This window comes from Bison bison, unplaced genomic scaffold, assembly GCF_000754665.1.
Source record: "Bison bison bison isolate TAMUID 2011002044 unplaced genomic scaffold, Bison_UMD1.0 scf7180017864390, whole genome shotgun sequence".
Classification (NCBI taxonomy): Eukaryota; Metazoa; Chordata; class Mammalia; order Artiodactyla; family Bovidae; genus Bison; species Bison bison.
In genome coordinates, this window is record NW_011494962.1 from 2,867,984 (window position 1) to 2,878,563 (window position 10,580).

The 10,580-nt window shown below is 37.6% G+C and overlaps 1 protein-coding gene across 3 annotated transcripts in view; it reads right to left on the bottom strand.

Moving 5' to 3' along the window:
* The window catches only part of LRP6 (low density lipoprotein receptor-related protein 6), a 179,570-nt gene that overhangs the window by 115,994 nt on the left and 52,996 nt on the right, over positions 1-10,580 (bottom strand). The window lies entirely within an intron of this gene.

Here is a 10,580-nt window from a genome sequence, read left to right on the forward strand (position 1 = left end):
AACTGTTGCTTCCTGACCTGCAGACAAATTCCTCAAGAGGCAGGTCAGGTGGTCTGGTATTCCCATCTCTTTCAGAATTTCCCACAGTTTACTGTGATCCACACAGTCAAAGGCTTTGGCACAGTCAATGAAGCAGAAATAGATGTTTTTCTGGAACTCTCTTGCTTTTTCCATGATCCAGCAGTTGTTGGCAATTTGATTTCTGGTTCATCTGCCTTTTCTTCTAAAACCTGCTTGAACATCAGGAAGTTCACGGTTCACGTATTGCTGAAGCCTGGCTTGGAGAATTTTGAGCATTATTTTACTAGCGTGTGAGATGAGTGCAATTGTGCAGTAGTTTGAGCATTCTTTGGCATTGCCTTTCTTTGGGATTGGAATCAAAACTGACCTTTTCCAGTCCTGTGGCCACTGCTGAGTTTTCCAAATTGGCTGGCATATTGAGGGCAGCACTTTCACAGCATCATCTTTCAGGATTTGGAATAGCTCAACTGGAATTCTATCACCTCCACTAGCTTTGTTCGTAGTGATGCTTTCTAAGGTCCACTTGACTTCACATTCCAGGATGTCTGGCTCTAGGTCAGTGATCACACCATCATGATTATCTGGGTCGTGAAGATCTTTTCTGTACAGTTCTTCTGTATATTCTTGCCATCTCTTCTTAGTATCTTCTGCTTCTGTTAGGTGCATACCATTTCTGTCTTTAACAAATCCATCTTTGCATGAAATGTTCCTTTGGTATCTCTGATTTTCTTGAAGAGATCTCTAGTCTTTCCTATTCTGTTGTTTTCCTCTATTTCTTTGCATTGATCGCTGAAGAAGGCTTTCTTATCTCTTCTTGCTATTCTTTGGAACTCTGCATTCAGATGTTTATATCTTTCCTTTTCTCATTTGCTTTTTGCTTCTCTTCTTTTCACAGCTATTTGTAAGGCCTCCCCAGACAGCCATTTTGCTTTTTTGCATTTCTTTTCCATGGGGATGGTCTTTGATCCCTGTCTCCTGTACAATGTCACAAACCTCATTCCATAGTTCATCATCGTTCATCAGTTCCTCTTTTCAAGGGAAATTAAATATAAGTGAAGTGAAGTCGCTCAGTTGTGCCCGACTCTTTGTGACTCCATGGATAGTAGCCTGTACCAAGCTCCTCCGTCCATGGGATTTTCAAGGCAAGAGTACTGGAGTTGGTTGCCATTTCCTTCTCCAGGGAATCTTCCCAACCCAGGGATTGAACCCAGGTCTCTCACATTGTAGACAGACAATTATATATGTATTCACACAAAAATCTGTATGATAATATTTATAGCAAATGTATTCACAGTCACCAAAAATTATAGAATGTTCTTCAAATGGGGACAGACAAACTGTGGCACATTCGAACAATGGAATACTCTATGAAAAAAAAAAACAACAAACACTAATAAAAATAAAATTTAAAAAGACATAAGGAAAACCATTTTAGCTGTTAGAAGTTAAAATAATGGTTATTTCTGGGGAAGGAATGGAACATGGGCGGGGGGCGGTTTCAAGAATGCTGGCATTGTACTGTTTTTTAATCTATATGCTGCTCACTTTGGTGTGATCACATTTATAAACTTAATTTGCTCTCTTAATATGATGTGTACATTTTCCTATATCTGTGTTGTAATAAATGTTTATAGTTTTAGGGAAAAGAACCACCAACACACACAACAACATATATAAACTTCAAATGCTTTATAGTAAGAGAGAGTAGCTAGAGTCAAACACTAGAAGATACATGATTCCATTTATATTACTTTCTGGAAAAAACAAAACTGTGTAGAGTCAGAAAACAAATCAGTGGTTGCCTAGAGCTGCAGGTAGAGGAAAAGGTTGATGACAAAAAGGAAAAATGGGGGGAGTTCATGAATTACTCTCTATTTTAATTATGTCAATGATTACCCGAATGTGTGTGTGTGTGTGTGTGTGTGTTTGTGTGTGCTCAGTCCCTCAGCCGTGTCTGACTCTGAGACCCATGGACGGTAGCCCACCAGGTCCCTCTCTGTCCATGAGAGTTTCCAGGCCAGAATACTGGAGTGGTTTGCCATTTCCTACTCCAGGGGATCTTCTCGACTCAGGAATGTAACCAGCATCTCTTGCATTGGCGGGGGGATTCTTTACCACTGCACCAATGGGGATCAACACCCAAATGTATGTATTTGTATAAATTCAGCAATGGCCACCAAAAAGCATAAATTTACTGTATACAAATTTTACTCTTTTTTAATAGGTAGAAGACTTCACTAAATACTTCACACAAGAAGATACATGAATGGCCAGCTGGCACATAAAAAGATGCTCAATCTCAATCATCACAGAAGTAGAATAAGATACCACTTCACACCCACTAAAATAGCTAAGATTAAAAAGACCAATAATTCCAAGCGTTGGTAAGGATGGAGCAAATGAAACTCTCATACACAACTAGTATAAACTTTGAAAACTAGTTTGGCAGTTTCTTACAAAGTTAAATGCACACTTAACCCTATGAACTAGCAATTCTAGTTTTAGGTATTTACTCAAGAGAAAATTAAAATATATCCACACAATGATCTCTACATATAAGTTCAGAGAAGTTTTATTCATAATAACCAAAAACTGGAAATAACACAAATGCCCATCAAGAGGATGATAAACCAACTCTGGCATATTCATACAATGGAATACTACTCGGCAGTGTAAAAGAATTACTCACATATTCAACAATAAGGATGTCTTTTTAAAATTATGGTAAACAAAAGAATTCAGTCTCAAACAAGTACCTACACAAGGACTCCATTATATCAAGTTCTGGATTCAGCAAAACTAACCTACAGTGATAGAAGTTAGATCAGTACTTGTGGCGGTAGAAGTAGGAATTGACTGGAAACTGACTATGGCAGTTTTCTGGACTGACGTGATAAAACAGGTTTGTTGTATCTTTTTTTTTTAAGGGGGGTAATGGTAGATACACACATATATGAAAACTCATCAAGCTTTAAATATTAAAATATATATATTTTACAGGTAAAGTTTATCTCAAAAAAGTTGCTTAAAACACAAATAGGAAACAGACTATTTTTTGAGTTACACAAAGATAACTTCTTCTCTATAGAAGCTTTTCCCAGCTTGTCTAGACAAAGCAGAGTTACTCTCTCATGTGTTCCTAGAGCTTGTTTTGCTATGTTAGAATATTAACAATTATCATGGTTTGTAGATAAACTATGAAGAACTCATAGTGGCAGACCATAAGCCATTTGCACACTGCCAAAATGCAGACAGCAAGTAAGTACTATTGTCTTTTCTGTATAATTTACAGAGGTCTCACAACTGTCACTAAGCTTGTCTAAAGAAGCACTAAATTTGTAAGAACTCAGTGTCTAGATTATGACATAATAAAAAGTTGTCACAAATGAACTAGTCAGCTCAAGAAGAATTTTAGCAATAAATAAAATTATCTGCATGCCGCTGCTCATCAAAACTAATAAATAATACTTCCATTACTTAATACTAAGAAATATATCATGTCATGTTACTTCACAGATCACCTTCATATAAAGGCTTCAACTGCAACAAATGAAATTGAGGCATTTGTCAGGTGAAAATTTGATAAAAATTTAGAATTTTTAAATGAAGCTTGCTGGTATTTTCATTTGTTCTAATGTTTCAAATTTGAAGTAATAAATTTCATCTATAAATACTAAACACTTCCATGTGTAATTTGATTAACTTTTAAATTAGAAACTCATTAAAAACTTAATAGAGAAAGGGAAAGAAGAACAGGTGGCAGAAAAAGACAAACAATTTTATAAGTTACTAAGGTACTAATTTTTTTAAATGTATTGAGCATCTATTAGGAGCTTATTGGCATCATGCCTGACATGGTAATACAAAAACAAGCAAGGCAAAACTACTGGTAAAATTATCCTTTTACAAAATCACTGATGATTACATTGAGGTCCTGGCTAGAAGGAGAAGCAATTAGAGAAAGAGAAAGCACAGAACTTCTCAAATACTTCAAATGAGCACTGATGAAGATAAAAGTTGACGGATGGATCCATGTGGGAGAAGAAAGATAAAGGACAGGGTAGGCCGGCAGTTCATACTGGTGTCATTCAACAAATATGCAATATAAACAGAGATTAAGAGGCAACCTATCAACTTTAGATAACGATGAAATAAGCACACTGACCTCACTGTTCTTCCTTCTATTAATATAGTCAAAGAATCAGCCAAAAGAATAACAAACAAACAACAAAAGGTGCAAAAGTTAAGGAAGGGCTGGACTGAAAAAGCAAATAAAATAAAAAGTAGTTAACAGTCATTGAAGTTGAACTATAGTATTAACAAGGCAAAAGAAACAATTAAGAGTTGCATATGAAACCAAGTGAATTCTGAAGTGTACATAAGAGTCAGGCCACCTTTTAAGGACACAATGTAATAGTATGGTAAAAATCTAACTATAAAGGGCCATGGGGGCCTCAAGAACATTCTCCTACTATAAAATCTGTTTTGAGAAAACTTCTAAAATCACATCCATAATTAATCAAACAGGGACTAAAGCCAGTGAAAAAAATTCTGACCTAATGAGAGTGGGAAAAAAAAGGGCCATGTAGAATTCACACAGCCTTCCTCTTCTTCATCCCTGAAGCAGTTCCATTATACTTTGTTTAGTATCTCTTCTCAGCGAAATTTTTACAGAGAATATATAGTAACCAGATTAAAAAAAAAAAAGATTCTATTACTGAGGCACAGGAAAGAACATGGGTTCTATTAAACATAATCCTTGCTCTGAAAATATATATGCATCATAATGGAATTCTGCATGTATAAACTGATTACCCTGGAGAAAAATGATCCTCAGGCACCTAGTCTGGCTGACAAATTTAAGAGTGAGTGGACACAATACAAAGAATATATTTAATTCAGAAATAACATCGATGTAACACTACTGGAAAATAAAGCTTATAAATCTGTATTAAATAACAGACCAAATCAATTTAATTCCCTACCCTTATCAAAGAAAATTAACTACAGGAATTCTACCAAACTGCTGTTATCCACATTCTTCTTTCTGAACAAAACAAAGTGATGCATTTTGAGCTCCTTTAAATATAATAAAAATGATACATTAACTTCTGGAATGTCACCCTCCTCCTTCTAGACACTCAGAAATATCCTGAAATGTCACCACACCTAAGTGAAAGCATTTCATGAGTCCCTCAAGCACACCCTCCTCTGTACTCCTCCAGTGCTCTGTACATTTCAAACACATGATATTAGAATGGTTTTCACATTTCCTACCCCTCTATACTCCAGGGCTTTGTTTCATTCATAACTGTATCCCCTATCCTAAAACCATCTAATACAATGGCAAGATACTTATATCAGCACTCAAATGTTTAATAATGGTCTGCACTCATCAGCTCTTGGACCATCTTGTATGTGGGTCTCATTAGAGATGATATTCTTGAAAAATACAGATAAGCTTTTATTTTAATGAATACCATTATTCCTCTACTATGCTCCAGTAACAACAAGCTGTTTGTTATTCCTTGAATGTATAATGAATGGCATGACAGAAGTCTGGTACATAGCGTTCCTACTGACTAAAAGCTATTAGACATTTCCATACCTTGTCCCTCTTGCCAACAACTGCTCACCTAGAAAGCACAACCTGAAATAGCCTCCTGAGTAAAACTGATTACTCTCTCCACTGCACAGATTCCCAAAGCGACACCTACAAAGCTTTATTACACACATTATTTCCCTAAATTTAAAACTGCTACTGCTAAGTCACTTCAGTCGTGTCTGACTCTGTGCGACCCCATAGATGGCAGCCCATCAGGCTCCCCCGTCCCTGGGATTCTCCAGGCAAGAACACTGGAGTGGGTTGCCATTTCCTTCTCCAATTTAAAACTAAAAAAATTTTTTTTAAAAATTTAAAACTAGTTATACCTAATAAATCTATGTAATTAGTCTCATCTCTGTGCACATTTTGTTACTAGGTCACCTCAGAGAATGTATTGGAATATCTCACTGCTAAAATCCAAAAACTATACATATAGCTTCACTGACTGCTTTTTTAATGGCCTGGTGAAGAGAAAAAAGGTAAAATTATTTCAATCACGCCCTGTGAGGATTTCAACTACATGTCTGATGTACTACAGGAATCCCAAAATTAAGTTTCTGGGAGAATCTTGCCCTTGCCTTTGAGTGCTCAGTTACATTTCTAGCTCCCCTTACCTGCTTTCACTGAACTGCACTGTGCCCTGATGCTGGGAAACACTGAAGGCAGGAGAAGGGGACGGACAACAGAGGATGAGAGGGTTGGATGGCATCACCAACTCGATGGACATGAGTTTGAGCAAGCTCCGGGAGTTGGAGATGGACAGGGAAGCCTGGCGTGCTGCAGTCCATGGGGTCGCACAGAGTCAGACACGACTGAGGGACTGAACTGAACTGACCTACTTTTACTAAACTGCACTATTCACTGACGCTGCAGGACAAAGGCCAAACTAATGTGTCAATGGTGATACTACAAGGGTGTTGTTCACTACTTTATACAGCAGCTTCTTAATGAGGACTACTGGGGCAGAAACTGGTTTCAATAATATGAGTAAAGATGATTTCTCACTGAATGGTATTACTCTTATAATCAGCAGTCTATTCTTTAGATTGGCTTAGATAATTCCTAAGGCCTAGTTCACTTCCAAATTTTATATTTCTATTAAATTCTTCTTCCTTTATATCTATCATCACACTCCATTCATTCTTTCAACATTAGAAAGGAAAATAAATATAATATTCAAGGCATAGGACACATACAGACAAATCCTATGACCATTCACTTACAAAATGAATAGTCATTTTGTAATGTCATGGATAGTCAGCATCTAAACTACCCTCCTATGGCTGAAGAATCCTCACCTTATGAGGCAGAACCACTAACTGGAACTAAAGAAGCTGAAAACACCAGCTATTTGCCTTCCAAACCTTCCTTGCAATTGGGACAGGTGCATGACCCGTCAGGCAAACCAGGAGAGGAGGAAGCAACAGCTGCAGGAGCAGCAGAGACCACAGCCACCCATTCTGGTGAGGCTGTGCGTAAGAACAAAGACTAGTTAAATCCAGTTTAAGCTAACTCATTCAGCTAACTCATCCAGGGGCTTCCCTCCTACTTCAGTTGGTAAGAATCTGCCTGCAATGCAGTAGACCTGGGTTCGATTCCTGGGTCGGGAAGATCCCCTGGAGAAGGAAATGGCAACTCACTCCAGTATTCTTGCCTGGAGAATCCCATGGATAGAGGAGCCTGGCGGGCTACAGTCCATGAGGTCGCAAGAGTCCGACACGACTGAGAGACTAAACCACCATCACCATCCTTCTTGTATCCCATTTTTCAAGGGAGCACTGGCATCAGTTTAAGGCATACTTGTCGCCTCAGGTCAGAGAGAGAGTACAAAGAGTGGTGAGTATGCCATCCAACAGTGGTACCTTCACCACACCAGGCATGTGCTATGATCTGTTACATAGCTCCTGGATGTGGATTCCAAGCCTGGTTCTTCCACTATTTAGGAAATTCTATGAGTAACCCAATATCTTCTCTAAAAATACTTTGTCTGTTTAAATTAGAGGAATCTTCCATCTGTACACTGAAACAACAGCTTAATGAAAACTGATGAAAAAGCAACAATCTGGAAAAGCCAACTTAACATTAAAACATGATACGTGTGTCACACAACAGTAAGGCATAAAACAAAATTTAACTGAACAGTTTGCTTTATCTACATGTTTATAACTTCAAAATCCAATAATCACCAATATATAATGACCATGAGATAATCAGTTCTTGAATATTCAGAAACTAGAATTGTACATTTAACAGTTCTTATATGTACATATAACATGTAACGGTTATGCTATGGCCTGAATGTCCCCCTACCCTCTACAACCATATGTTAAAATCCGAACTCTCAAGGTAACGGTTATTAGGAGGTATGGCCTCCGGGGTGGAGCCCTCATGAATGGAATTAATACTTTTATTTAAAAGCCCCAGAAAGTTCCCTTACCCCCTCTACCATGTGCAGTCAAAGTTAAAAAAAAAAAAGCCGACTAGGAAGTAGGCTCTCACCTGACCCCAAACCTGCCAGTACCTTGATCTTGGACTTCCCAACCTCCAGAACTGTGAGAAATAAACTTCTGTTGTTAATAAGCCACCAGTTATGTATGGTACATTGTTACAGAAGCCCAAACATACTAATGCAAGTTATCTTGAACACCGTATTTCTTAGATTATGTACCCCCTTCCCCACACAGACACAACAGTAATAAAAATAACAGTAACAGAAATACCACTACCAACAACAGTAGCAGCAACAGCATGATATACCTAATGCATAAATTTTTTAACTCTGGTAGCATTTGAGAATGATCTGAAAAATTCTATAAAAATACAGACTAACTTGGGTTCCTCCATCAGAGATTTTGATTAAACTGGTCTGAATTGGGGACCATGCATCAATATTGTCTAAAAGCTTCCAAAGCAATGTTAGTACATTCGGATAGGTTTAGAAACAGTAAAGAGGAATCTGGCTTTCCCATCTACCTGTTTATCCATAGCACTCTGCTCTCATACAGGTGGTGCTGATGTGTTTAAATCATTAACCAGCTGACCCTAAATATTAGCTAATAACTAGCCCCAGATGGTACTCAACTCAAGCTGCGGAAGACTAATGAGAAACAAAGTACCAAACAAATTCCTTCCCACACAATAGCTTTCCATGTTTCTTTCAAGCTTTATAATGTAAGAACTGGGATTTTGAAAGTTCACAATTACTGTTTAAATTGTACTAAGAATAAATATACAAATATCTGTGAGGATAAAAATGAGTTTTCAAATTTCTTCTAAAACTTTTTAAGCTTTTGGTATCCAATTCTTTATATACACTGGCAATTCTTCACTGGAGGTTTAAATTTGCTAATTCATTCAATATTACACATAACATGGTCTCCTTCTACTTATAAGATATGAAAAGTATGGAGGTTCCCAAAAAGTTTCTTAAAAACAGAAAATAGAGCTACCATCTGATCCATTAATCCCATTCCTGGGCATACATCCAGAGAAAAACATGGTTTGAGAAGATACATGTGCCCCCAATGTTCATTCCAGCACTCATTACAACATCTAAGACATGGAAACAACCTAAACATCCATCAACAGAGGACTAGATAAAGAAGATTTGGTACATATATACAATGGAATACTACTCAGCCATAAGAAAGAATGAAATAATGCCCTTTGCAGCAACAGAGAAGAAGATTATTATACTAAGTGAAGCAAGTCAGAGAACGACAAATAGCATATGCTATTGCTTATATGTGGAATCTAAAACTAAAAAATAATACAAATGAACTTATTCACAAAACAGAAACAGACAGACTTAAGAACAAACTATGCTTACCAGCGGGGAGAAACAGATTGGGACTTTAGGACTGACATGTACACACTGCTATTCTTAAAGCAGATAACCAGCAAGGACCTACTGAATAGCACAGGAAACTCTGCTCAGTATTTTGTAATAACCTAAATGGGAAAAGAATTTCAAAAAGGATACATGCATACATATAAATGAATCACTTTGCTACACACCTGAAACTAACACATTGTTAAATCAACTATGCTCTAATATAAAATAATTTTAAATAAAAAATAAAAAGCCATCATGCCTTAAACAAAACTACATTGTTCAAAAAACATTTCGTAATTCTGAATTTGATATGCCCCAAAGCTAGCCCCTTCTTTTAAGTATGTGTGGAGGCATCATTAAGATTCTTTGACTAAATCAGAAGTTTCTGCCCAAGAAGCCAAGAATCAGAGTGAAACAGCATCTAGAGGATCTACAGTTGTCTGATACATGTCAGTTTTAGAGCTACCTGGATACTACCTAGTGCTAAAAGTTACCTCCAATTTCACCTAAAGGTCAAGCAAGTCCACAGAACAAACATCAAGATAACCACCAAAAACACATCAGAAATACTTATCTAAAAAATAAAAATAAAAACCACCAGAAACATGTATTTTTAGATTTACTCTCCAATTAGAAAAGGAACTAAGTAAAAAGATTATTATTTTCAGTTCAGTCGTTCAGTCGTGTCCGACTCTGCAACCCCATAAATCGCAGCAGGTCAGGCCTCCCTGTCCATCACCAACTCCCAGAGTTCACTCAGACTCACAGCCATCCAGTCAGTGATGCCATCCAGCCATCTCATCCTCTGTCCTCCCCTTCTCCTCCTGCCCCCAATCCCTCCCAGCATCAGAGTCTTTTCCAATGAGTCAACTCTTCACATGAGGTGGCCAAAGTACTGGAGTTTCAGCTTTAGCATCACTCCTTCCAAAGAAATCCCAGGGCTGATCTCCTTCAGAATGGACTGGTTGGATATCCTTACAGTCCAAGGGACTCCCAAGAGTTTTCTCCAACACCACAGTTCAAAAGCATCAATTCTTCGGTGCTCGGCCTTCTTCACAGTCCAACTGTCACATCCATACATGACTACTAGAAAAACCATAGCCTTGACTAGACTGTACC